This window comes from Ursus arctos, unplaced genomic scaffold (genome assembly GCF_023065955.2).
Source record: "Ursus arctos isolate Adak ecotype North America unplaced genomic scaffold, UrsArc2.0 scaffold_2, whole genome shotgun sequence".
NCBI classification, from domain to species: Eukaryota; Metazoa; Chordata; class Mammalia; order Carnivora; family Ursidae; genus Ursus; species Ursus arctos.
The window spans coordinates 18,178,780-18,204,543 of record NW_026622874.1 but is presented as its reverse complement, the minus strand read 5'-3'; the positions used below and the strand labels follow the sequence as shown (position 1 = coordinate 18,204,543).

General features: G+C 42.5%; 1 long non-coding RNA gene across 3 annotated transcripts in view; it reads left to right on the top strand.

The window, feature by feature from the left end:
* The window catches only part of LOC123001597 (uncharacterized), an 80,651-nt gene that overhangs the window by 12,625 nt on the left and 42,262 nt on the right, over positions 1 to 25,764 (top strand). For all 3 annotated transcript variants that reach the window (XR_008960395.1, XR_006410654.3, XR_006410653.3), the window contains one exon: positions 293 to 406. This is a non-coding gene — a long non-coding RNA (uncharacterized LOC123001597). The remainder of the gene's footprint in view (positions 1 to 292; positions 407 to 25,764) is intronic.

The following is a 25,764-nucleotide window of genomic DNA, read 5'->3' as shown; positions in this document are numbered from 1 at the left end:
TAGTGGAGAACCTAGAAGGGGAAGTACTGGGCCAAGAAGTAGCAATATTTTTAAGACTTTTGCTACATAGTGCGAAATTGCCCAGGAGAAAGGTTGTATGAATCAGCTCCGCAGCAGCTAGAAACCGGCCACCCCACTGCCCCTGTTGACTGTTAGAATTCCTTTTAATCTCCATTAATTTGATAGGCGAAAATGTTATCTTGTTGTCTTGTATTTGCATTTCTTTGATTACAAGGGATGTTGAACATTTATTTCCTATGTTTATGAGTCATTTGCATTTTTCTCCTGGGAGTTGTCTAGACGGATTCTCAAGCCCCCCAAACACCGAACTGTTAAACAGAAAGCAACACAGGAAGCCAGCAGCCCCGCTCTGTTGCCACGGAGCCTCTGCACGTGTTTTTGAAGTGTGAGTATGGAACAGGCTTCTCTTATTCCCTCTCATCTTCCTTGTTTTGATTATTTTCTCTCCAGTCATCTCCCTCCACAGCCTCTGTCTCCCTCCAGCCTTGGTCTCGCTCCAAATATTTCATTGCACCAGGTGGCAGTCATGACAGAACCTGAGATTTTGGAAGGGGTGGGGGGGGCACATGAGATCAAAGTTAGTTTTAAGGGGAACAGCATTACTGTGGAATGACCCACAAGGTGCCTTCCTTAGGAAAATCCCTCCCTACCACCTGATACGTCCCCATGACCATGACCAGAAGGCGGTGGGCACATCCTCTCTTCCACTGGGGTCAGTGACAAAGAGCCTGGCTCTCTGGCTTTAAGGCTCGAATCCACCGTCCCTGCTGATAAAGCTTAAATGATTCTTCTCGGAAGCGTTCTTATTTATTTCATAGACGTTGCCTTACCCCGGATTGTCTATTTGGTGCTTTTAAGAAAGGAGAAGAAAGAATCGAAATTTCCCCAAAGTGAGTGTTAATTTTTTGCTAGTGTGAGATAAAAGACAGATTGAAATGGAGCCAGAGGGACCTGCCCTTCACCCCCCATCTTCGTAGGAGTTGGAAGCTCACATTGGTATGTCAGACAGCAGCTGGCAGGCTCTTTTATCATCATTAATTGTCCGCTGGGTTGTCACAAGGAGAGAGTAGAATTCAGGTTTAATTACATCTGTATCATCTCTGATCAAGTTCAGGAGATTCTGGTGGTAAAACAGGCGTGGGCCGGTGATGGGCCAAGGATACTCCGTGAGGCAGAAGCCATGTGTACCCTTGAGGGGAAAAGGTGAATTAACTGAATTCGCAGGGGAGTGAGGCTTATCAGGGCTGGGCAACTCTAGTGCGATCTGGTGATGGGGACGAGGGGGAGGCAAGCTGCCAGTGGTGTTAAGCTGGCTGAGGGTACTTTGGTTTATTTGGGGCACGGGGAGTGGGCTTCACAGGAAACAAGCAAAGATCTGTTCAAGGAAATTTGTTTGATTTTACAGACAATAACCAGACAGGGAGCAAAGAAATACATTTGGTTTTAGATAAAGCAATAGCAATCCCCCTCCCATTTCCTTTATAAACTAGGTCTCAGGATGGTCTCTGGTTTATTCTGGAAATACCAGTGCAGAGTGAGGCTTCAGGGACAGTGGAGCTGGCTTTGGCTGAAATGGGTACTAAAGGGCAGCTTCATGGGAATGGCAAGCGGCCGGTGGCGTGGGGCCTGGGTGTGCCGGTAGCTCGTTCTTCCACGAGGTAAGCCCGTAAGTGCTGACAGCCTACACTGCACTTGGGACAACATCCCTTCTGCCTGACGTAGCCCACAGGGTCTCATTCTGATCTGTTTGTTCTTAAGCCCTGCGGACCCCCTGTCTGCTGCTGCTGGTCCTTCCTTATCGATTGACATTTGAACTTTGTATCTGGGAACAAAGCTTGGGCCCCTGCTCCTTTCCCTCCTCCAGAGCACTGGTCTTGTGCTGAAGAATGTTAGCCACTTGGTTTCATCTTAGCTCACTTCCTGAAAGAAAATCTGAGGCCATTTCATGAGCTCTCTCTTGTGGAATTAAGTTTTTTCAAAGAATTGTATAGATTGGCCATCTGGCCCTCTGCTTTTCAAAAGGATAATTTCAGTGCTACTCCCATATCTTAGGAAGAGCAATTTATTTTAGTCCTCAGGCCCTCTTTCAGCATTTAGGAAAAAAAAAGTACATCACTTAAGTGCAACCTGAAAAATCTAAAATTAATGATTGCACATGTGTGTGTGTCTGTGTACTATACACAATAACAGGGTTTTGCACACATTCTAAGTCTCTAGTAAAAGAAAAGTCTCCCTAATCTAAAGTTTGTGCTGTTTTATGTTAGGTTTCTCATTCAAACCACAAAACTAGTCTTTGCTCTGATTTTTATAGCTGGGAACAGAACTTACAGGGGTAAGTTTGAAAAAACAAGTAAATCAAATTCAGAACTCTCAGAATTTAAAATATGTTGACTAAGATACATAAGAGGATTTTATATATATATATATATATATATATATATATATATATATATATATATATATATATATGTCAAAGTTTACATATGATTGCAAGTTTCTGGAAGCCAGAAGCTCTATATTTGTACTTCTATCCAATAACACCAGGCACAGGGAGTTGCTCAATAAATACGTACCGAATGTGTATAGTATGGATGAATGTGTTCAACAGCTTTTGCAATTAACCATATGCCCTGATGGGCTAATCGTGTTAGTGAGGTGTGAGCAGAATAGACGCTGAGTGCGAAAATACGAGTTGTGGCTGAGCTCATCCTGGGTCATGGAGCCCACCAGAGCTGCCCCTGAGTATGGAGAATAAGGGTGCCTGCCCGGGCCCCAGGGCTGGGCCTTGGTGCTGCAGGGGCTGATAGGTGGGTGTAACTCAGGTGGGCTTCCCACCAAGGGGAAGGATATACACATACACGTAAGCAGGGTGGGAAGGTGGGTAGTCACTTGTGTTTGTCTCTACTGCCTTTCTAACTCCACTCTGTGGGACTAATTTTTCTTCTTTCATCCAGTGAAATACAGACGTGCCCTAGGACCTTTCTGTCCAAGCCAGAGTAACTCAAATGGTTCTCTCATCACTGCAAGGCACCAGCATCATCTCAGGATAGAAATCAGTGTATCTGAACCGATGTTATAATCAAAACTCAAATTTCGGAGGTGCCTAGGTGGCTCCGTTGGTTAAGCATCTGACTTCAACTCAGGTCATGATCTCAGGGTCCTGGGATCCAGCCTCCTGTCAGGCTCCCTGTTCAGCAGGGAGTCTGCTTGTCCTTCTCTCTCTCCCTCTGCCCCTCCCCCAGCTTGTACTCCCTCCCTCTCTCTCTCTCTCTCTCTCTCAAATTAATAAGTGAGCACTGGGTGTTGTACGCAACTGACGAATCATTGAACACCACATCAGAAACTAATGATGTACTCTATGTTGGCTAATTGAATTTAAATTAAAAAAATAAAACAAAAAACAAAAACAAAACAAAACCCTCAAATTTTGTTTAAAAAAACAAATTCTCCCTTTCTCTCACTTCAGGCTTATTCCAGGCCAGAGGCCATGGTCAGGGAAAAGGAGTGTTCTCAGACTCCTCTCTCTGTCCCCTCTCCTCCCTGGCACTTCTAATCCTTCTCCCACATTTGGATTCTGATGAAAGAGATCATGCATCCTGTTTTACTCAGGCTGGTCCCAGTTGTTTGCTGCCTGGGCTTTGTTATTAATTGTTCCCCTTTTATTGCGGTTTTCCGGAAAATTAGAACTAATATATATATTTATACATACATCTACGTTATACACACATACACGTACATACACATATGTGTATCTTCCTTATCTCTTAATCTTGTCACCTTACACCCTCCATGTGAGTGAAGGGATTAAGGGTTGAATAGCTTTTTTCCCCTCCTTTGAAATTCAATACCATAGCAAAATGATATCTATGTTTCAAGACTTTAGCCTAAAGCCCCATTTTCACATTCTATACAGGCACACACAAATGGACATACTGGTGTACATTTATCTATAAATATCAGTGCGCAAACTCCCAGTAACAAAGAAAAAGCGGGTCAGGGGATTGTGCCTCACGCTGGCCTTCTTTGTTTTCTCTTTCATACTGTCCTGGATGTGAACTGTGATTTCATTTTACCAGCAGGTGTGTGTGTGTGTGTGTGTGTGTGTGTGTGTCTGTGTGTGTCCATGTGTCTGTGTGTGTCCATGTGTCTGTGTGTTTGGAGGTGGTGGGGGGGCCGACTACGACTCTCCAGGGGGTGGTTAGTCTGCACCCTCATATTCCTGTGAGCTCAGCCCTGGGTCTCACATCGGGCAGGCTGTCTGGATGCTCTGTAAATTAAGCAGCAGGATGGATGCCACTGCTGGCATCACCCTTTGCTACAAAGGCATTGAAAACAAGGCCCGAGGCAATTAGGACATCAAATAATCCTATTGCTCTTATAATACCTAAATGCTAAATATTTAAAAGGTAAGCAGGCTTGAAATTTGTAATGGAGAGAAAATTTCCCTTTAAGTCATTAAAGAGTGTGAGTAGCCCCAAGCCTTTGAAAAATAGTTGGAAAAGTTTGAAGAATTCCTAACTCAAAAGAACCTCAGTTACCTTCATAAATGTGTAGAGCTTAGAGTAGTAAAATAAGGGCCAATGTGGAGGTCCATTGAGGAAGGTGACCAGATCATAATTAAAGTAACTGGCCTCATAGCCAATTTGGAATTCTGTCTCCAGGAAAATGGTTACTATGTGATAGTCACAGAAAACCCAAGAACATGAGCATCCAAAACTGCGTTAAGGAAGAAAAGAAGCTAGGGTGGTTAGGAGAGCAGATTCCTTTTCTTTTTTTTTATGATTTTATTTATTTGTTTGTTTATTTATTTATTTATTTATTTATTTATCTGAAAGCTAAAGAGTGAGAGAGAGCATGAGCCAGGGGTGGGGGGACTGAAGGAGAGGGAAAAGGAAACTCCCCCCCCCGCCCACTGAGCAGGGAGGCCGACATGGGACTTGATCCCAGGACCCGAAGATCATGACCTGGGCTAAAGGCAGACACATCACCGCTCAGCCACCCAGGGATCCCAGGAGAGCAGCTTCTATAGTGAGAGTGAACAGATCCTAATCTGCCTAAATAATTTATGATCAGGTGACCTTGGAAACAAGCAGAACTTTTCTCTGCCTGAATGTTCTCATCGCTAAATTGGAACCTATCTCATAGGGCGCTTGTGAGAATGCTGCCAGTGTCCTTGGTACACAGTAAATGCTCAGTAAATGTTATTAAATCTGGTAATAATATTTTTTTTTCTCCTGGGGGTACCAAGAGTCTGACACAAAGATGAGCATTTCAAATAAAGAGAAGCTGTAAGATAAAACCAGCTCATCCAAGCTAATAATAGAGAGCAGTTCAGATTTTCTCTTGACTGGATTTGGTTATATAATCACAAAAATAAATAACTGACTCAGTTTCAGATATAAAAGAGGTATAAGTATGGCAGAGAAAGTGTTTACTTCTACAAATACGGGGAGTGAAGTTCAGTTTGCTTTTTTTTTTTTTTTTTTTTTAGTGATCAGTACACTAAACCTCTTTTTTCTCCAGAAGAGAGAGAACAAGTCGACAAAAGTTGTTTCCTCTTCTGATCCTGTTGTTTTATGTTGGTTTATAGATATGCCCATTATAGACTCCATTCTTGAGTCATGAAGATGTGACCCACGTTAGTTAGAACTCCCCTTGTGCTGTAGACAACACCCCCCACCTCTCATTGGGGGTTATTTTTTTTTAAGATTTTATTTATTTATTTGTCAGAGAGAGAGAAAGAGAGAGAGAGAGCACAGGCAGGGGGAGCTGCAGGCAGAGGAAGAGGGAGAAGCAGGCTTCCTCCTGAGCAAGGAGCCCAATGAAGGGCTCTATCCCAGGACCCTGGGATCATGACCTGAGCCAAGGGCAGACACCTAACCTACTGAGCCACCCAGGCGCCCCTCACTGGGGGTTAGATTAGCAGAGGTTGCCTTCTCCCTCGTGCCAGAGCCTCCTGGAGATCAGGCACATCTTCGGAGTGCTCAACTCCAGTGTTGATATGGGGACCTAGACCCATTTTGCCCTGTGGTCCCCATGTTTCCTAGGACTTTTTCAGAGTTCTCCACTGTAGCTTCAGCCTTCCTCAGCTGATGAGCAAAGATACAGAATGAGGTTGATTATGTGGGATATTTTATATCCCGCTTAGGAGTGGCAATCATCATTTATTCTCGTATTCCTCTGGCCAGAACCTGGTCACATGGCTCCAACCTAACTGTAAGGGAAGCTAGGAAATGTAGGTTTCCTGTATTCCCATGACGGGAAAGAGGGACGGGCAAACATTTAGTTAACTTCTGATGCATGACTTATGTTGATGTGAAATTAAAAAGGTTTTGTATTGGGTAAAGCTTTATAGGGTGGTTTGCCACAAGGGAAGTTCAGAAACCTTGGCCACTGGATCAAGGCAAGAGCCTTTTGTACGTCAAAATGTGAACATGCACATTAATGTGTACAGCAGTGAGGACCTCTTTGAGTAGGATGGCCCTGATCCACTGGGGTGGGTGCGACTCGTTTTTGCTTCCTTAGGTCAAGATGATGAAGAAGGGGCGGTAACCTCATGCTTGCTAGATATTCTGCTAACATCAAGACCCCTCCAGAGGATACTGAAACCCTTTTCATCTGGCTAATGTAATTCAACTTGATGTTAATTTGATATTGCCCATCTCTTCTCTAGAATTTTCCCTTAATATGCTTTAACTTTTACATCTGAGTCTGTCTGGATCATCAAAATGGTCTTGCCTTGCCCTCACTCACTCATTCATCCAGCAAACTACTATTGAGTGTCTACTATGAAAAGACAATAAGGATAGTTTTTGGTTATATCTTCAGATAGTAATGTGGCTTTACAAAGGGGTAGAAACTTTCAGTTCATGAAACAATCTATCCAATAACAGTAATTTATAAAGGCATAAGACAGTGTGCTAAAGGAATAATCATGCTATATGGCTGTTGGCTTCTCATTGGAGTTATTAGTTCCATGAGAGTGTGGGCAAATATGGTTGAGTGTTGATTAACTTTCAGAGGAAGAACTCAAGACTACCCTCACAGAATTTTCAGATGCCATTTGGGCTATACGATGTATGGCTCAGTATTATTTTGGTCAAGTCTTGATTGTCTTGACCTTTAATATCTCTATTCCTTTGTTTCTCTACCTCAGTCAATGAGAAGCAGGATCCAGATAATCACTACAGCTCTTTGAGTTGATCATTTGTTTTGTTCTGCCATCTAACACTCCTTACTTCTTCCCTGCCCTGGTGGGAGCCCAAGAAAAAGGAAAAGCAATTTAATTTTAATGTTATCTGAAGTCAGACATAATTAGGAAGACAAATCTACTGGAAAAAAATCTGCATTCCAAAGCCAAATACTGTGGTGTTGGGAGTCGGATCAAGCACCAACCTAATGCATTAACTGTGCTCTATGAGGCTTTCACTGAAGGTAATAGTTATGCTTCAAGAGGGCATGATGTGACCCGTGGTATTTCCAAATTCTCAAGAGTAACAAGCCATGAAAAAAATAGGATTTATTTGTGTGCATGAGTTCTAAAAATCATTCTCTGATTTTTCATGGTGGGAAGAGTATCAGACTGAAGCAATGTTATCAAAGGACCATCTAGGATGTTGTTCAAAAATACCAATTGTGAGCCCCACCCCCACTTTATTAAGTCCAACTATCTGAGGTAGAACCCAATAATCCAAATTTCTCACAAACTCCCCAGTTTGTGAGTTCCTTAAAAGCTTGGCAACCATTAAACCAGTAGTCAAGTCACAGAATTGTCCTCATCTGTAGAGGAGAATATTAACACTTACTCTCCTGTCACACAGGGCTGTTGTACAGGTTTAAAGGAAACCAGGGACCTGAAGCCCCGGCCAGATGAAAATTTCCCTGCACATATAAGCCTGTGTTGTTATTGTCAGGGCCAACAGCTGAGAAGACCACCATCTTTTGCGTTTTTATTTTGCACTCCCCTCCCCTCAGGAGTTTAGGCAGAGAGCATAGAATGTGATGTATTGATTCTGGGACCCCTGCTTTCGTTGAGTTTATGTTAACTGCAGCAGCTCCAAAGCACATGTGGAGTTAACCACAAGCAAAGCTCTATTTGTGCACTTACAGATTTTAAGGGGGACAAGCACAATGTTCTGTTGATCAGGGACACAAACAAAGCTATTAGCTCTAGGTCTAGGGAAAGGGAAAAAAATCACTTTTCATATTGTGCAACCAACCCTAAATCAGGTCAATCTCTCCTTCATTGCTGGCTAATATCCAAGTCACAGTGAAAAGCTGATGTTTTTGTTTAGAATGGATTTTTGCAGTGTTTATAAACCAAGACTCCTTGAAATTTTCATTAGGAGGATCATACAGTTCACCTCTTGTCCTGCCCTTTATCCTTTCTCCTGGAATAGTTGAGTGATTTTGAAAATTCTCACTAGTTTAATTGATTAGTAGGGAGAGTTATTTTTGAATGTCACCTTCTGCAAAGCAGAACTGAGACAGACATACAGTCAAGATTCTACGACCTTGGTTTATGCGGCATAGGGAGTGATGAGAACATGACCTTCATTACAGCTTTGGATGTATGAGGAAGGGAAGTGAAGGGAACTATCATATATGAATTCAGTGCCAGCACTTTGCTAGGCACATAAGTCCTGTTATGTCATTGAATCCTAATAATTTATGAACCTGTGACGTAGGTATATTCATAAACAAGGAAACTAAGGCTCAAAGTGGTTAACTTGCTAGTAGATGGTAGAGCCAGGATTATTTCTGTGGGACAAACCACCCCAAAACTTGATGACTTACAAAGATAGTCATCTATTAATGCCCTCACGTCTGTCTACAGCCAGTATTAGTGGACAGGGCAGCTGGGCAGTCCTGCCGATCTGGGTCAGGTTCACCTCATCTTGGTTGAGTTAGCTTATGCATTTGCAGCCAGTTTGCCAGTTGGCTGGTGTGTGTGTGTGTGTGTGTGTGTGTGTGTGTGTGTGTGTGTCTGACTGGTTCAGGAGGGCCTCATCGCATGTCTGGCGGTTGGTTAACTATTGGTTGGGGTATGCGGATGTGAAAGACTGTATTTTCCAAAGATGACTACCACAATATATCCTGTCTCATGTGTACTTTTTACAGTGGGACATTGCAGTTTCTCCTTCCCCTTGAATCTGGGAAGAACTTTGTGACTGCTTTGACCACTAGAATAGGTCAGAAGTAATGCCAGGCTAATTTCCAGGCTTAGCCTTGAGAAACTGGCAGCGTCCATTTTCTTCCCGTCATGCTTTGCTCTTGGAACCCACCTACAATGCTGTGAGGAAGTCCAGCAGCCACAAGGAGAGGCTATGACTGGGTGTCCAGCCCACAGTCCCAGCCGAGGTCACAACTGACAGCATCAGCCACAAGACATGTGAGTAACACTTAGCTGACTCCAGATCCCAGACGAGTCACCCCCAGCCTTTGAGCTGCCCCAGCTAATGCTGTGTGAAGCAGAGATGAGTGGTCTCTGCCAGGACCTACCCAAAGTGCTCATTTGTAAGGAAAACGAATGATAATTGTTCTTTCAAGGCACTGAGTTTGAGGTGGCTTGTTATGCAGGGGTAGATAACTGGAATGGAGTTATGGTGTCACTCAGCAGGCTCGGCGGGGCTTATTTGCAGGGTAGCTAAGCAGGGTTCCTGCGGAAGTGCTAAAGGTCTCTTGAGGCCTAGGCTCTCAACTAGCTTACTGTCACTTCCACTGCATTCTGTGGTGCAAAGCACATGACAATGCCAGCCCAATTTAAGAGAAGGGAAAATAGACTGTCTTTTGCTGGGAGGAGCTAAAGCCACATTGGAAAGTGCTTGGATAAAGGGAGAAATGAAGCCTTGTGACCACTGTGGGAAACTACAGCATTGTGCAACCTCCTCAAGCCTGTGGACAATTCAGACCAGTAAGAAAGGTGAAGTGACACTTCAAAAATCCAAGAAATCTTAAGGACTGTGTTTCATATAATAATACATAGACAATAGGACCTGAGTTTTGGCAAGTTTGGCCATATAGAGTATCACTTGCATGAAAAAAAAAAGTCGAGAATATAGTTATCACAAAGCCCATCCATATACTTCACTGATAGCGGAGGAATGCTCTCTCTCCCTGAGCCCTGTTGAAGCAGTGAGGAATAAAGCTTGGAAGTAATGGAAATAATTTTATTCCTTTATGCTGCAGAATATACATAGGGCATGTGTCAGAACCTGATTTACATTCATTCATTGATTTATTCGGGAAACATGCATTCAATAGTCCTGTCAAGAGGTTGAAGTAATGGTCTTAGGACTCCTGTAGGCCCTTGCTGGGTCTAAGATCATGAAAACCCACCTCTGAAGATTGGTTATATTGGGGAGTATAGGAAGCCAGGTTCACTGGGGCAAACAACGTATTTGGGCCAGCTTTGGAGTAAGTTTCATGACTTCTGGCAGAAGCCTGACTTGTGGAAAGGCTCCAGTCAGTCACCAAATTACCGGGCTGGAGAATGCAAAGGGTATCCTCTGGAATGGGGTATAGTCAGAACCAAGCTTCTTCCGATTTCTTCAGAATAATGGAACCAGATCCACTTCAGTTTAATGCTACCCAAATCAACAAATAGTTCTTTGGAAAAGTGTCTATTCATGTCTTCTGTCCATTTTTTAAAACTGGATTCTTTGTTTTTTGGGCATTGAGTTTGATAAGTTCTTTATAGATTTTGGATACTAACCCTTTATGTGATATGCCATTTGCAAATATCTTCTCCCATTCCGTAGGCTGTCTTTTAGTTTTGTTGATTGTTTCCTTCACTGTGCAGAAGCTTTTTATCTTGATGAGGTCCCAGTAGTTCATTTTTGCTTTTGTTTCCCTTTCCTCCAGAGATGTGTCTAGTAAGAAGTTGTTACAGCCGAGGTCACAGAGGATTGCTACCTGTTCTCTCCTCTAGGATTTTGAAAGATTCCTGTCTCACATTTAGATCTTTTATCCATTTTGAGTCTATTTTTGTGTCTGGTGTAAGGAAATGGTCCAGTTCCATTCTTCTATATGTCATTGTCCAGTTTTCCCAACACCATTTGTTGAAGAGACTTTTTTCCACTGGATGCTCTTTCCTGCTTTGTAGAAGATTAGTTTTCCAAAGAAGACATCCAGATGGCTAACAGACACATGAGAAGATGCTCAACATCACTCATCATCAGGGAACTACAGATCAAAACTACAATGAGATACCACCCCACACCTGTCATAATGGCTAAAATTACTGAGGAAACAACAGATGTTGGTGAGGATGCAGAGAAAGGGGAAGTCTAAGAGAAGCTGTTGGTGGGAATGTAAACTGGTGCAGGCACTCTGGAAAGTAGTATGGAGGTTCCTCAAAAAGTTAAAAATAGAACAACCCTACAACCCAGCAATTGCAGTACTAGGTGTTTATCCAAAGGATACAAAAAAGCCAATTTGAAGGGGCACATGCACCCCAATATTTATAGCAGTGTTATCAATAATAGCCAAATTATGGAAAGAGCCCAAAGTCCATCGACTGATGAATGGATGAAGAAGATGTGGGATATACATATATATATGTATATATATACATATGTATATATATACATATATATATATATTTTCACTGGAACATTACTAGGCGATCAAATAGAATGAAATCTTGCCATTTGCAACCATGTGGATGGAACTGGAGTGTATTATGCTAAGTGAAATGAGTCAGTCAGAGAAAGACAAATATCATATGATTTCACTCATATGTGGAATTTAAGAAACAAAACAGATGAACATAGGGGAAGGGAAGGAAAAATAAAGTAAGATACAAACAGAGAAGGCGGCAAACCATAAGAGACTCTTAACGATAAAGAACAAACTGAGGTTTGCTGGAGGTGAGGGGGGAGGATGGGCTAAGTGGGTGATGAGCATTAAGGAGGGCACTTGTTGGAATGAGCACTGGGTGTTATATGTACATGATGAATCACGAAATTCTACTCTGGAAACCAATACTATGCTATATGTCAACTAACTTGAATTTAAATTAAAAAAATCAATAAATAGTTATCAAGCATCTCCTATGCTCCAGTCACTTTTGTGGGCACTGAATGAACAGAACTGAAATAAGATCTGGGTTCTGCTTCAGAGCTGTTCATGGTCTCAGAATCAGTTGGCAAACCAATTTTTACCATTCAATGTTCTCAATACTTGATCATGTCCAGGAGAGTGTGAACAGGAAGCACTGGAGAGGGACACTGAATTCAGCCTATGGGAATGTGGAATGTTTTCTGGAAGCCTCCAGGATGAGAAGGACTGACATAGGGGAAGTAGGGAAAGGCACCTACAGACAGGGGAAATAACATTTGCAAAGACCCAGAAGCAAGAGCAAAAAGTCTAGATGTGTGTGAGAGAAAGGCAGGAAACAAATAGAAGAAGGTAGAAGCTTGAGGGAAAGGACAAGATCAGATTTGGTTTTAGGAATCAGGAATGTGGAGAATGGATTCAAAGAAGAGTACTGGGAACTCTGAGAGGTAATTGTGGTAATTTAGACCAGCAGAGGGCACCAGACATAGTCACCGGCCTGGCATTTTAAGGGCATTTTCTGTCACTGGATTTGGATTAACTGGATGCGGGAGTCGAGGCTGATGCTCAGATGTGGAGCAATGGGTGTCTGGTGCAGCCATTGTCTGACACGGGGAACAGAGGAGTACAGGCAGGCTAGGGTTGGGACAATGATGAGTTTGGCTTAGGACATGCCGTGTTGGAGAATCCATGAGACATCTAGCCTGACAAAGTGTACCCTGAAGACTTGAAGACTGTTTTCTAGGTTGTTCCAATTCCTATCTTCTCTCTCTCTCTTTTTTTGTCTGCTTTCATTCCTGCCTCCGCTTACCCCACAAAATCCAGATCTCCGAACCAAAATAGTGAAAAATGCATTTGAAATAGTAACTATGTTCACATGGAGTATTGTGCTTGTCTCTACCATCTCCTAGATGGGGTTGTATCCTCCCGTGAGAAACCTGCCTGTGTACAGTGACTCACCTTCCATACCCATAAATGACTGTACAACCTCCAAGCACCCTTGAACACACATCCTGGAGGTTAGAGGCGTGGGTTGGTCTGTAAACCACTCTGAATCTGCCTCTAAACCTGAAAGCTATTACAGTTTTCCAGTTGTAGTGCAGGGAAATTTCCTTCTCTGGTTTTATATATTTTATAATTTATAAATTATAACTCTAATATGTGTCTCAAAACAGTCCTCTAATATCCATGAGAAAGATATGAATTCCATTTCATTGATGAAGAAATTGAGGCTGAGAAAGCGTGTGACTTAGCCACTACGGTAGACCTGGAACACACAGCCAGACCGGTTTCTCCAAGTCCAACGTTCCCTCTGTCCCAATATCCTTTTCCTTCTTTGGGCAAGAACAGCCAAGAAACAGTGGGCTCTACAGGGCCTGAGATTAGATCTTATAAGTAAGCATGTTGTGATCTGACTTGGGTGATGTCAGCCTCGCCTCCTGAAGGGAGCCTCCCCAGTTGTATCTCCAGTTGTTTCTCTGGTCAGAGGTTGCGTCTGGCTGTTGCATTCATCTGTTGGGCCCTTTACTGAGGTTGTCTGGAGAGAATGGAATCAGCACAATTCTTTTGGGAGCACTAATTAATATAATCTAATATGATGAAATAGAATATATTACAATTACACTATAATAAATTATAACACATTAATTATATATAATTATATATGTATGTATATGTATGTATGTGTGTGTGTGTATATGTGTGTGTGTGCGTGTGTATATATATGATACCTTTCTGCTTTTATGCACAGGTACTATTTTTCCTTGCCACATATTTCTTTCCAGCTCAATAGCTATTGAAACTCAAATACCGCCACTAAACTTCACGTCGGAACCTGACAAAGTAGATGTGCACCTTGGCAGTCCTTCACTTACAGCCTAGGGTGACGGGGCGAGGGATCAGCAGGAGAAAAGTTGGGCTGAAAATATCTTTCTTTTCTTGGTTACTTGCTTGATGAGCTTTGGTGTGCCACCTGCCTGGCAGATAGTAGGCACTCACAAAGAGTTTTCAGGGGAGGGTATATTTCAGGAGAGGGTATATATGTTATAAACATTTGCTGGCAAACTCCGTGTCCTTGGTGATATTATGGGAATGATATTACTCAGTAACCAGTCTCTTATGGCAGCAAGGAGGGGGAGGCTAATGGAAATATAATTATAAAGGACTTTAGTGATTGTAGGATAAAAGATACTCAATGTGAAAAGATATGTTTAGAAAAAACATTCATATGTTTTTACATATGATTTATGTTTTTATATAATAGATGTATATATATTTAGAAAAAATGGTTCTGAAGACGCATTCTTTGAATAACTGATGGGTCATAGTAAAGTCATTTGAAAAATACAGCACCAAGTTCTAGCATGAACAAATGGGCATATTCTCATGTGAATGAGTGCCATTCTTGTTATTCATCCTGGGGCAAGAAATTGCCAAGTGAGGGTGGGTTCCTGGGCTATATTTCCCTGCCCAGCGGTTCCCTCAGGGCCCTGGCTGTTGAGCATCATTGGCCGGTGGGGGGCTGCTGAGCCAGGAGTCCATGAACCAACATCTCAGTCTTCTTTAGGCCATGGGCCTGCTTTATGATCTCATCGCAGTTTCTCATTAGTCCACTCTTTCAAGCAGGAATGTCATCGGATATACCTGAAAACAGCTTGGAGAGGAGCGATGTAAAGGGGAGGCATGGCAGCTTCAAAGCCAAGCCAATATTGCCTGAGAAGAGCCCCAGGGATGGAAGAAGCACAAAGAAGCCAGCTGGGTTCCTGGTCAGCTCTCCCTGAAGCCCTTTGGGTTTTCATGGACGGGGCAGCAGCAGGAAACAGGCCTGTTGTTCTTCATAGCCTCTGGTCCATGCTCAGGAGCGCCAGCTCTCCTCTTTTGATATTCCAAACCACACCCTCTCTTTAGCTTGGTCTGAATCAGTTGAGAAATCGTTTCTTTGCATGGCTTCATGAGAAGAGCCCAAACTAGCATCTGAAGTCTCTAGGTTCAGCCCCCTTTGCTGACTGAGTGACATCGAACAAGCCAGTTTAACCATCTAGAAGTAGTTTTGTATCTGAGATAAGGAATGGAATAATCATATATGGAGAGTTCCTACCTTAATGTTCGGCTGCAATGAGAACTCAAAAGCAGTGATCATTCTAGTTATTATTCCTGCGGTGGTCAGTGGGGCTGGATGAAGGTGAGAATGAGGGAACCCCCCCCCTCCATCCCCAGCTCCAGAGCAGAGCTTGCTTTCCGACTTCCCCTGGGCTCTCCCCTCCCCGCCCCAGTCCCCATCACACGTCCACTGCTGGGCTTCCCTTGACAGTTCCTTGAGGAACTGCTCATTCTTGTCCCCTTGACAAAGACGATCCCTCAGCTCTGTGAATGCACCGCAGCGGGCCCTGCCAGCCTGCTCCAGACATTCCAAATGTGGATGCTTTTCGCTCATCCCTCCCACTCCTCCCCCAGGCTTGGTGTGAAGCAATAGAGAGGGGGATATTTGGTGACTGGATAGAAGCCTTTTTGGCCAGACTTACAGATGGTTTTAATAATTATTTTGATAAAAATGTCAGAATAGATGCCAATTACAGAGTATCTGCTGTGTTTAGGTGCTTTCCCTCATCATGTCATTGAGTTCTTATCCTAATCCTTTTGGACTTCCAAGACCATTTTGTTCCATTAAACTTTGACCAAACACGGGGGCCCAATCATCCTGGCTTCCTTATGCACCATTTATTCTTAAGGATTCCCAAGTCCTGGAGTTTCAGATCATTTATTCATTTGGAATCAGCTAAGGAGCCACAAGACGATTAGTCTCGTCACCTGATAGTCACACCTGGTTTCCTTTCTACATCAATCAACACCTCCCAGCCCAGTCCCCTGGGTGCTATTTCTGGAGTCTAGTCTATCCCAGACCCCAGTAGGCCCTCTGGTGTCAGCGTTTGGTACAGAGCACCAGCCCCTCTGTGCAGCTGCTGGGCAACTTCCCGTGGGGTGCATGTTATCCAGGTGGAGGGCTTTTCATGACAATGGGAGCTCTGAGGGGTGTGGGGGATCCAGGGCTGCTCCAGGAATAGCATCTTTTCAGAGATGGAGCCTGTGTTCTGAGCACGGACTATGACAAATGCCATAGCTTAAGAAGGGGAGCACGAGGTGTCAGCTGGCAGAGGACCCATGTCTCCATTCATTCCCCTCTTTGAAGAAGGTATGGGGGGAGGACAAGATGGGGAGGGAGAGTTTGAATGTGTTGGCTATGAGACACTGGGGTTAGTCTCACAAAAGCACACCAGGCCGTTCTTGTCATCAGAGAGTCATAGTGTGATGTCTCTCCACACGCATGTGCATGGGCACACACACACACACACACACACTTTCTGCTGGTTCAGCCATCCTCCAGAAAGCAAGGTGGAGGGCTTACTTTTCCCAAATTGCCTGATCTCCCTTCTCATCTCCGTTAGATGTGCAGATGCGGCAGACCTCCTTCTCCAGATTTCTCCTAGTGCTTATTTCTGTCCTGGTCCTATGCTGTGCCTGACTTTTCTCCCCTTTGCTTTGAAGAGTGGGGACCCTGCTTTGTAGGATAACAAATAGAAGTGTCAAACACATCAGCGCTGCCGCCTGCAAAGATAAATGGGGCGACACGTGGAGCAACCTCTGTGGATCCTGGGGCCTCAGCAGGAGCTGACATTGTGACAGATGGGGGGACAAGTGGCGCTGACACAATCAGGTCATGTGAATGTCGAGGGGGTGAGGGGGGTGTCTGCTCCTCTGTTGGCTCCCTCCCTCTCTACCACGTACATACTATGTTGCTGGAGATCATAAAGAGATAGCAGGCAGGTCACTGCTCCTCACCAGGCCTTATGAATCTTTCCTGTCAGCGGCACAGGGCAAGGAAGCAGGCTGTCTGCAGAGCCTCCTGCTATCTCAGCAGTGACAACTGAGTTAAAAGTCGGTCCTAGGCAAAGATTGTCCTTAACATTCAACGTCATCTTTTTCCAGGCCTGCCCCATTTGATCACACTTTCTTGTCAGTCCTTTCATTTACCCAGGAGGCTCACTTCATCTCTGGCTCTCACCCAGAAACCCCTCCCAGGTATTGCCAATCAGCCGAGGCAATGGATCTTTCCATTCCTTTCTCTTAAATTGTAGGTGGTAAGTGTTCACTTTCAATTTCCTTCTTCGTTCTGCCTAAAGAAAAGTTTTCCTTTACTCTTAGGTGCTATTCTGAGCTGCGATCTTCTCTAGGTCTCTGTCTTCAATATCCATTGCTGATGGGCCACCTGGGACCCAAACAGCCAATTCAACTCATTAAACATGTAGTGAGAACATGCTTTCTGTAGAGCCATGTGCTGACACGATGGGGCAGCAGGAGGCAGAGGAATGGCTGCAAAGATGAATAAGCCGTGGATAGTCACATTTGGGGAATCACAACTTAACTGAGAAGAGAGACATACAAGGCCAGCCATGAGCAAGGGTAGAGTGAGAATAGAAGGAAGAAGATTAATCTTGACTTGAGAGGAACAAGGACATCCTCTAAGGAATAGGTGGAATTTGGCGGGACCTTGAGGGCTGACGAAGATCTGGACAGGTTGAAATGGCAGGGAAAAGACTTGAGAAGAAAGAATAAGAATTCAGCCAGATGAGAGATGCAGAGCATTCTGAGGTCTGGACTTGGTCAAATACGACTGTGTGTGTGATGCGGGGTGCGGAGGAAGAGGAAGAGGAAGAGACAGAATATTTGGTTGGGAGAAAAGATTGGGCAAAATGTTAGGAGTTTGATTTTCATTCCATACTCAGCTGTGGGTTGGGGGACAGAACGCTACTTGACCTTCCATTTCATCTCTCACTGCAGGATTCTCAGGGGAATTGGATACTGCCCTTAGAGATGAGGGAGGAAACAATCACACAGTTCTCTTGGGCGCTTCATAAAAATTGGGGATGATGAGCAGAGGGAAGGAAAGGACAGAGGTAAGGAGCCAGTGGGGGGTGCCTTTGAGTGGAATGAGTGGCCTTGTGCCAGCTACTTAAACTCGTTCAGACCAGTTTCCCTGTCGTAAATAGGGATAACATTTAACACCTGGCCTAACAGGGAGATAATAATACTTCCCCCATAGGCTGTTGTGAGGCTCATTTGAGAAGATGCATGTGAGCTGTTCAGCACAGTACCTCTCAATACCTGGTGGGTATTATCATGATTATCCCCCTGCCTCCTGATCGGATTTAGTAGGCAAAGCTCTCAGATACTGGGGACGGACAGCTGTATGGAGGGAGCGCCTGATTTGTCCACAGGAATGATGCTGCAGAGGGATGCTCAAAGTCCAGATGATGAGAAGACTTAACAAGATCAGTACTACTTTTGGAAAAGATTACATGCTATGCTAGGCAGCAAATAGACCATTGAAACTGGATTTGAAAGCATTTATGGAGTCCATTAGAGATGGTTAAACATACCAACACAGAGAAAAATAAATAGTGGACACGCATGTGCATGCACATATGCAGCCTACTGGCACTCTTTCTTTTTGTGTCTCTCTTTCTCTCCCTTCCTGTCTCTCCATTTTCAGGTTTAGGTGAGTAGGACCGATCAAGTAACCTCTTCTAAGAAAAATACTTCATGGTATCGTGGCTGGGCAGATCCAGCTATTTAGGGTGTGAAATTTCAGGAGCTGAATAGGAAGCAATACCTCAATTTACAGCGGGCAATGGATGAGTTCTTGCTGATTGATAGGCTGATGGGTTTTCCAGGAATCACTTAGACCTTTTGGTTAGCTTGTTAAAGTTACTGGCGAGCAATGTAGTGCACTAGAGCAGTAATTTCGTGTTCTCTAGTGGCTTAAAATAATTAGATTATTTTGTGGAATGAATAAATGAGAAGTTAACTCACTGGCACGGATCAGTGTGGTAGCATGATTTATTTCTTGCAAAGGTGAATGCTCTAGGGTCTTGACCCTACAAATAGTTGTTTTTGACTTCCTCCCCTTTCTCATTTATAATATGTTTTGGGTCATTTTGTGGGGGAGGTTGCCCAGTGGAGTGGGAAGAGCATATGGACTTTGGGATCAGCCAAAACTTGATTCAGTTTTTACTGGGTGTGTGACCTTGGGCAAATCACTTAACATGCCAGACCCTACTTCCTAATCAGTGGTAATAATACCTTATATGAGAGGTGCATGAATTAAGTCTGTTACTAAAAGGAAAGTGCCTGACACAGCTCCTAGGCCACATTAGAAACCCAAACAAAGATTAGATTCCTTTTAGTCTCCCTCCCCACCATATTATTTTAAATGATTAATGTTTATACCAAGGATAAACATCCAGCACATTAATTAATTATGGTTTTACTCATTTGTTAGGTTAGAATAAACCTCAGCCTTGATAAAGTGCTTTAATGAAAATGTTTCCTGAGCCTTTGTTTTTGGGTGAAATGAAAGGTGCTTGACCCAATCCAAGGCAAAACCTCTATCTTCAAACTAACCAACGATTACTTTAATATAGAGAGTTTGAACAGAATCTCGATTAGGGAATTGGCTTTGTATTGTCTTCTGTTATGGCATGATATACAATGGACATTGTACAGTCCTTAGACAAAGTACAAAAATGAAAAAAAAATCAATTATCCAACTGCATTTGCAGGCTGTAGGGCCATTAGTGTTTTGGTCAGTTGGTGATAGAAGCAGACTTCGCTTTTCACAAGTTTGCTGATTTGTGATACGAGCAGACTACCCAGCCACAACAGGTCCAAATTAATTCAGCAGAGTGGGATGGGGATATGTGCTCTCAGTTCCTGCTAGAACATTACAGTGTTGGAATTCTTGTTACGATTTATTCCAAGCCTCAAATCTGTATATCACTTATCTGCCGAATTGAACAAATTGAAAGTGATCACATTTAAGAACTATTGGTGGGAGGTTGGTGCTTCCACCACTTTAATAACATCTTGAGAGCTAACGGGGTTCACTGATGTTTCTCAAATCTATCCTACTTTCCTCTGCACAAATGAACTCAGTTGGAGGTTGAGTTTATTGACGTTTAAATGAGTATATTTGGCTCACTGTAGCGTCTATCTAAATGAACACTGCTTTGGTGCATTGAAACTTAATGATTTACTCTGCATCCAGGTGAGAGAAGGGGGGATGCTGTGGCATTCAGGCAGGGATGAGGACATATGGAACGCATGTCTTCCAACCAAGAACAGTTGCAAATTGAATTAATTTCTGAGATATATCATAGAAAGTTATTTTGATATTGGGATAAGGGAACTTTCGGAATATCCTACTGAGGCTGGAAAAGTAACATAATAGCTGGAGGTGGGCGCAGGAAGTTAGGAGGAATGCCCAGGTGAGACTCCTTACATCTGTCAGCATTTTCCTACAACTGCATGTTTCCCCTTAGGGGACAAAAGATGTAACCCATTTGCTAAGACTGAGCTTAGAATTTCTGAGGTGAAATCATGGCAATCAAAGTTCACTTCCTGTAAGTACCAGTGATCAGTTATGGCAGAACTCCTTCCTTGGCTCCACATGCTCTCCAGCCATTGTCTCATTTCTCTGATATTCTTCTTATACAAAATTTTCAAAAGAGTTGTCTACACACATTGTTACTATATCTTAACTTTCCAAACTCTCTTAAATCCACTCAAGTCAAACCTTTGATCCTACCAATTGATTGAACTCAATCTTGTCAAGATTATTGGTGACCTCCAAATTACCAAATCCAATGGCATCTCTTCATTCTCACCTTGTTTGAACCCTCAACCTCTTGGGGCAATGTTCATCATTTCCTCTCTCTTGAAACTCTCTGCTTTCTTAGCTTCCTCGAAAATTCTTTTTTCTTGGGTGCCTGGGTGGCTCAGTTGGTTAAGCATCTGCCTTCGGCTCAGGTCATGATCCCAGGGTCCTGGGATTGAGTCCTGCATTTGGCTCCCTGCTCTGCAGGGAGTCTGCTTCTCCCTCTGCCCCTCCTCCTACTTGTTCACTCAATCTTTCCCTCTCTCTCAAATAAATAAATAAATAACATCTTTGACTTTTTTAAAAAAAAGATTTTATTAATTTATTTGAGAGAGAGAGTGAACAATAGAGACAGAGCACAAGCAGGAGGAGGGGCAGAGGGAGAGGCAGAAAGCAGACTCCCCACTGAGCAGGGAGCCCAATGTGTGGCTCCATCCCAGGACCTGAGCCAAAGGCAGACACTCAACCAATGGAGCCACTCAGGTGCCCCTTTTTTCCCCTGACTCTTCTCTGACCTCACTGACCATGATTTCCAGTCTCCGTGGCTGGCTCTTTCTCCTCCACCCAACCTCTAAATATTGAGATTCTTTAGAGCTTCGGTTTGGCTCTTCTTCTCTCCAAAGTCTTATTCTAGCTGATCTACTCAAGCCCCATGTATTTAAATATGTTTACACTCATGTCCACAATATTCATATCTTTTGTCTCAACTCTCCTCTGAGTTCTAGACTTATAAATCCAATTGTCTACTTGGCATTGCTCCTGATAGACATTTCAAACTGAGTGAGACCAGAAAGGTACGCTTGGTGCCTGTTTCCCAACTCCTCACAACATATCCTTCAATAAGTCCTGTCACTCCAAATTCTATAATATACCTTTCAGTGTCCATTGCCATTCCTAGTCTTGGCCTACATCATCATCTTCCACCTGGGCTAGTGCAGCCACTTCCTAATTGGCTTTTCTTCTTCCAGTCTTACTCTATATTGCTGTCTGTTCTATGCACAGCAGCCATTTTCCTACTCACAAACCTCCACATTTTTGCATTGCCTCTAGAAGAAAACTGAAGTTCTATATTATGTCCCACCTTCGCTTGCTCTTACCTCTCCAGTTTTTTCTTACCATATTTTCTTCTTTATTCACCATGCTCCAGTCATGCCAGTCTTCTTTTAATCCCTTGAACATATCACACTCCCTTACACATTAAGGATTTTGCACATGCTGTCCGCTTTGCCAGGAATGGTAATTTATATCACTAACTTAATGACATTTATTATGAGCCTAGCCAGTTCTAAGTGCCTTCCATGGATTAACACATTAAATTCTCCTATCACCCACACGAGATAGGAACTGTTATTCTTTTATTTAACAGATGAGAAAATTGACTCACATTTACTCATCTGAATGCTCTTTCCACCTTTTCCTATAACAACTTCCTCTTGGTTTTTGGGGTTTTTTTTTTTTAGGTCTTAGCTGAAATATCACTCTTCAAGGATGTTTTCCTTAATTCCCCTATCTGAAGTGCTAAATTTCATTCTCAGTCCCTTGTTTTGGCTTGTATAGCATCAATTATAACTTGCAATTTCTTTGTTCACTTGTGTTTTGTCTGCTTAGACTGGGATTTTGTCTTTCTCACTCACTGCTATATACCCATAGTTCAGAACAGCACCTGACTCTTAAATCTTTGTTGAATGGATGAATAATGGAATGAATGACCACCTTTCATGGAACTTAGTCAATGAACTAGGGACAGGAAAAGGAAAGGGGTGGGAGGGCATGTTGTATGAAGACACTAAGTGAATTGTAGACATCGTACCCTGGTCCGCATGACTTGCTCCATTTCATTCTATTCTTCCTGAAACAACAACAAAACAAAACAAGCCAACAAAAATGAGTGAGAAAGAGCTTAAAGGGAGGGCAGGTTACTCATATATATTTCTCTGATCGTGGCATAAGACCTGAAGTAACAAATACCCGACAGGTACACACTCAGTGGAAGACATGGCATAGATGCAAGTGCGGAGGCAGGAATCAAGGTTGAAGGGGTGACTATTGCAGCCTGTCTGGGGGACAGGGTTTGAGCATGAGTGCAGTGAGAGGGAACTTCAGGAAATTAGATCATGGCTCTGAATGCTGGCCTAAGGAGTGTGGATGTGAGTCATTGAAGGTGAAAAGCCACCGGAAACCTTTGTACAAGTAGTTTTGGAATTACTTAGAATCATGAAACCCTCAATATATTATAGATATGAAATTTGTGCTCTAAAGACCTTGCTGTTATGGCCTCAGCTTGTGCTGAGGGAAGTTATAAGAAATGTATTTTCTCCATGCCACTTACTGTCCACCTCTATGAGGACCCATGGTTTCAGTGCCAGTAAAGCTATGTTAAATAAAGTTAGCACATATTATCTTGTCACTAATTGTGTTTCTGCTTTTGCTAGGGCTAAAAGGAATCTGGATCTCAAATTTAAATGATTTAGATAATTGTGCAGGTCTTTTAATCTTGCATTTTTGTTTACTATCCCTCCATGGCTTCATATTACTGTTAGATGCTGATTATTTCTTTATTTTAATGTCACTATTTTTGTTTTTATTATAATTATGTATTTTGGATATTTTTATAATCTCTCACATATCTTTTTTGCTACAGAGGGTTACTTTTTGATTATGTATACACAAGAGATAGGTTTCATAGGCTTAGACACAATTTTTGGGTGTATTATTCTTGTCATCACTAGTGTAAAGGTGACATTTATTTATTTGACATGGGATTGGTGTATGGGTAATTGATTGTACCTTTTCCTTTAAAACAGCTTCCTTTATCCTTGTAAGCCATTTGGTCCTCAAGAGGATGAAACAGGATTAATGGAGGAGAAACACTGGTATAGCAATGACCCTGCCTTAAATTTCACAGGCCCTGGTGTAAAGAGTATTAAGTGTTTGTGGGGAGTTGCTGTCCAACCTTAAAAAAATAATTAAGTGGTCATGGCGGGAGGCCACATTCCACCTGGACTCTCTACATCCTGAATGGACTTGTGTTCAGAGATTTGACACACCCAGGTCCCTTAGCATTTTCCTTTCCCTTTTAACTTTCCAATTTCCCTCCTCCCCCCACCCCCATTTGAAGGGAAGATTAAATTGTCTTCAGAATAGTGGTTCTCTAAGTGTGGTCTAGGGATCCTTAGGATGTCCTTAAGATTGCTTAGCGGGTCCCTGAGACAGAAACTATGTTCAAAACAATATTAAGACATTATTTACTATTTCTCCTTTCCATATTCTCACAGTGTACCAGGGAATTTTCCAAAGGCTACAGGACATGTGTTATCACTAGAGATTAAATATATGAACCAGACATGAGAATTTAGTTATTTTCTTTAAGTGTTCATTAAAGATATTTGAAAAAATGTAAAACAATGCATTCTTTTCACTGAAATGATTTTATTTGAAAAATGCAATCTTTTTAAAAAGAAAAATGCTATTTATGTTAACACGTAGTGGGTTTATTATAGTTATATTTGAATGAATAAATAAATACATATTTCTTATTTTTTATTTCAAATATGGTAAATATTGTTAGTGTTAACAGTTATTATGGAAAATGAAAAAAAGCTTCATTAAAGAAAAGCATACTGGTAGAAAATTTCCTTTGTGAAAGGGTGGATGATTGAAGAACTGAGATAGAACACAAAAGTGGTATTGGTGAGGAAGTTAGAATGGTGAGGGGCTCACATTGGACCAGGGCTGTCGGAGGGCAGAAGCTGTGACCTGCCCGAGCCATCTTTCTCTTTCCCAGTGTACGGCATTAGATATAGCACAAAGGGACAGCTCAATACAATTTGGTTATTGAATGAACAGATAAATGAATGGTAAAACACAATTCATCCTGGTGAAAAGTGCATTTGACATGGTATACCAGGTCTAATTAGGGCCACTCCTGCCATCAGCAATCAGGGTGAGCATTCATTCATTCATTCATTCAGGTTTTAATTCATGCATTTATTCAATAGTTATTTATTGAGTACGTATTACGTGCCAGCTTCTATGTATAAGTCACATTACGTCTTCGATTTTCTCATCTCTAAAAAGGAAGCTCGAATAATCTGTGAAAACCCTTCTAGCAATGTCTTCCTCTGGATAATACCAGAACTCTATCTTTGTCTCTCTTGGATAAGCTCACACAAGAAGGAAGATAACTTTCCGCAGGCAAAAAGCATTGTCTGCTTTAAGTGCTACTGCAGAAACTTAAGTGGCAGATGGTCTACTGCCTTGGTGTTTTACAGATAGAAACAGGTTTGGAAAAGAAAAAAATTTAAAGCACGAAATCAACAAGCTCAATCTTATTTCCTAGATTTATTCGGTATTTGACTTCAACTGAATAATTTCAATTTAGAGAATTCGGAAACCCTACTAGTGTCTCTCCCCTAGCAGAAAGATGATGATCAAAGGTCTTTTGTGAGACATGTGAGAGATTTTGTGCAGTGAATGCAATCGCAAAAACTGTGTCATGCTCGAAATGGACCATGACTTTGGGAGAATGAATGCTCCTTTTTCATTTGTCCACAACTTCCATTCTAGTTGGCAAAGTATTAAACATTAAAGCTTCATTTGTCTGTTTCTTGGAGCCTTGTGCGAATAGGTTCCCAACTATATTAGTAAGTTTTCATTAGATTATGTTGCAGTAACAAGCAAACCCCACATCTCAGCGGCTTACAGTAAAAGTTTATTTCTTGATCACGTTTCAGATCGTCTGTGGGTTGGAATGGCACTGCTCCTACAACAAATATATTCTTCCTTTAAGAATCTAGGTTGAAGAAACAGCCACCATCTGGGATAACTATTCTTACGGAAGATGAAAAAGAGATATGGCTGAATCACACAATGGTTTTTATGTAGAACGTGGCATATGTCACTTTGGTTCACATTCAGTTGGCTAAAGCAAGTCTCACGTAGCCTGTGGTCAGTGAGGGCAGGGAATACGCTCCTTT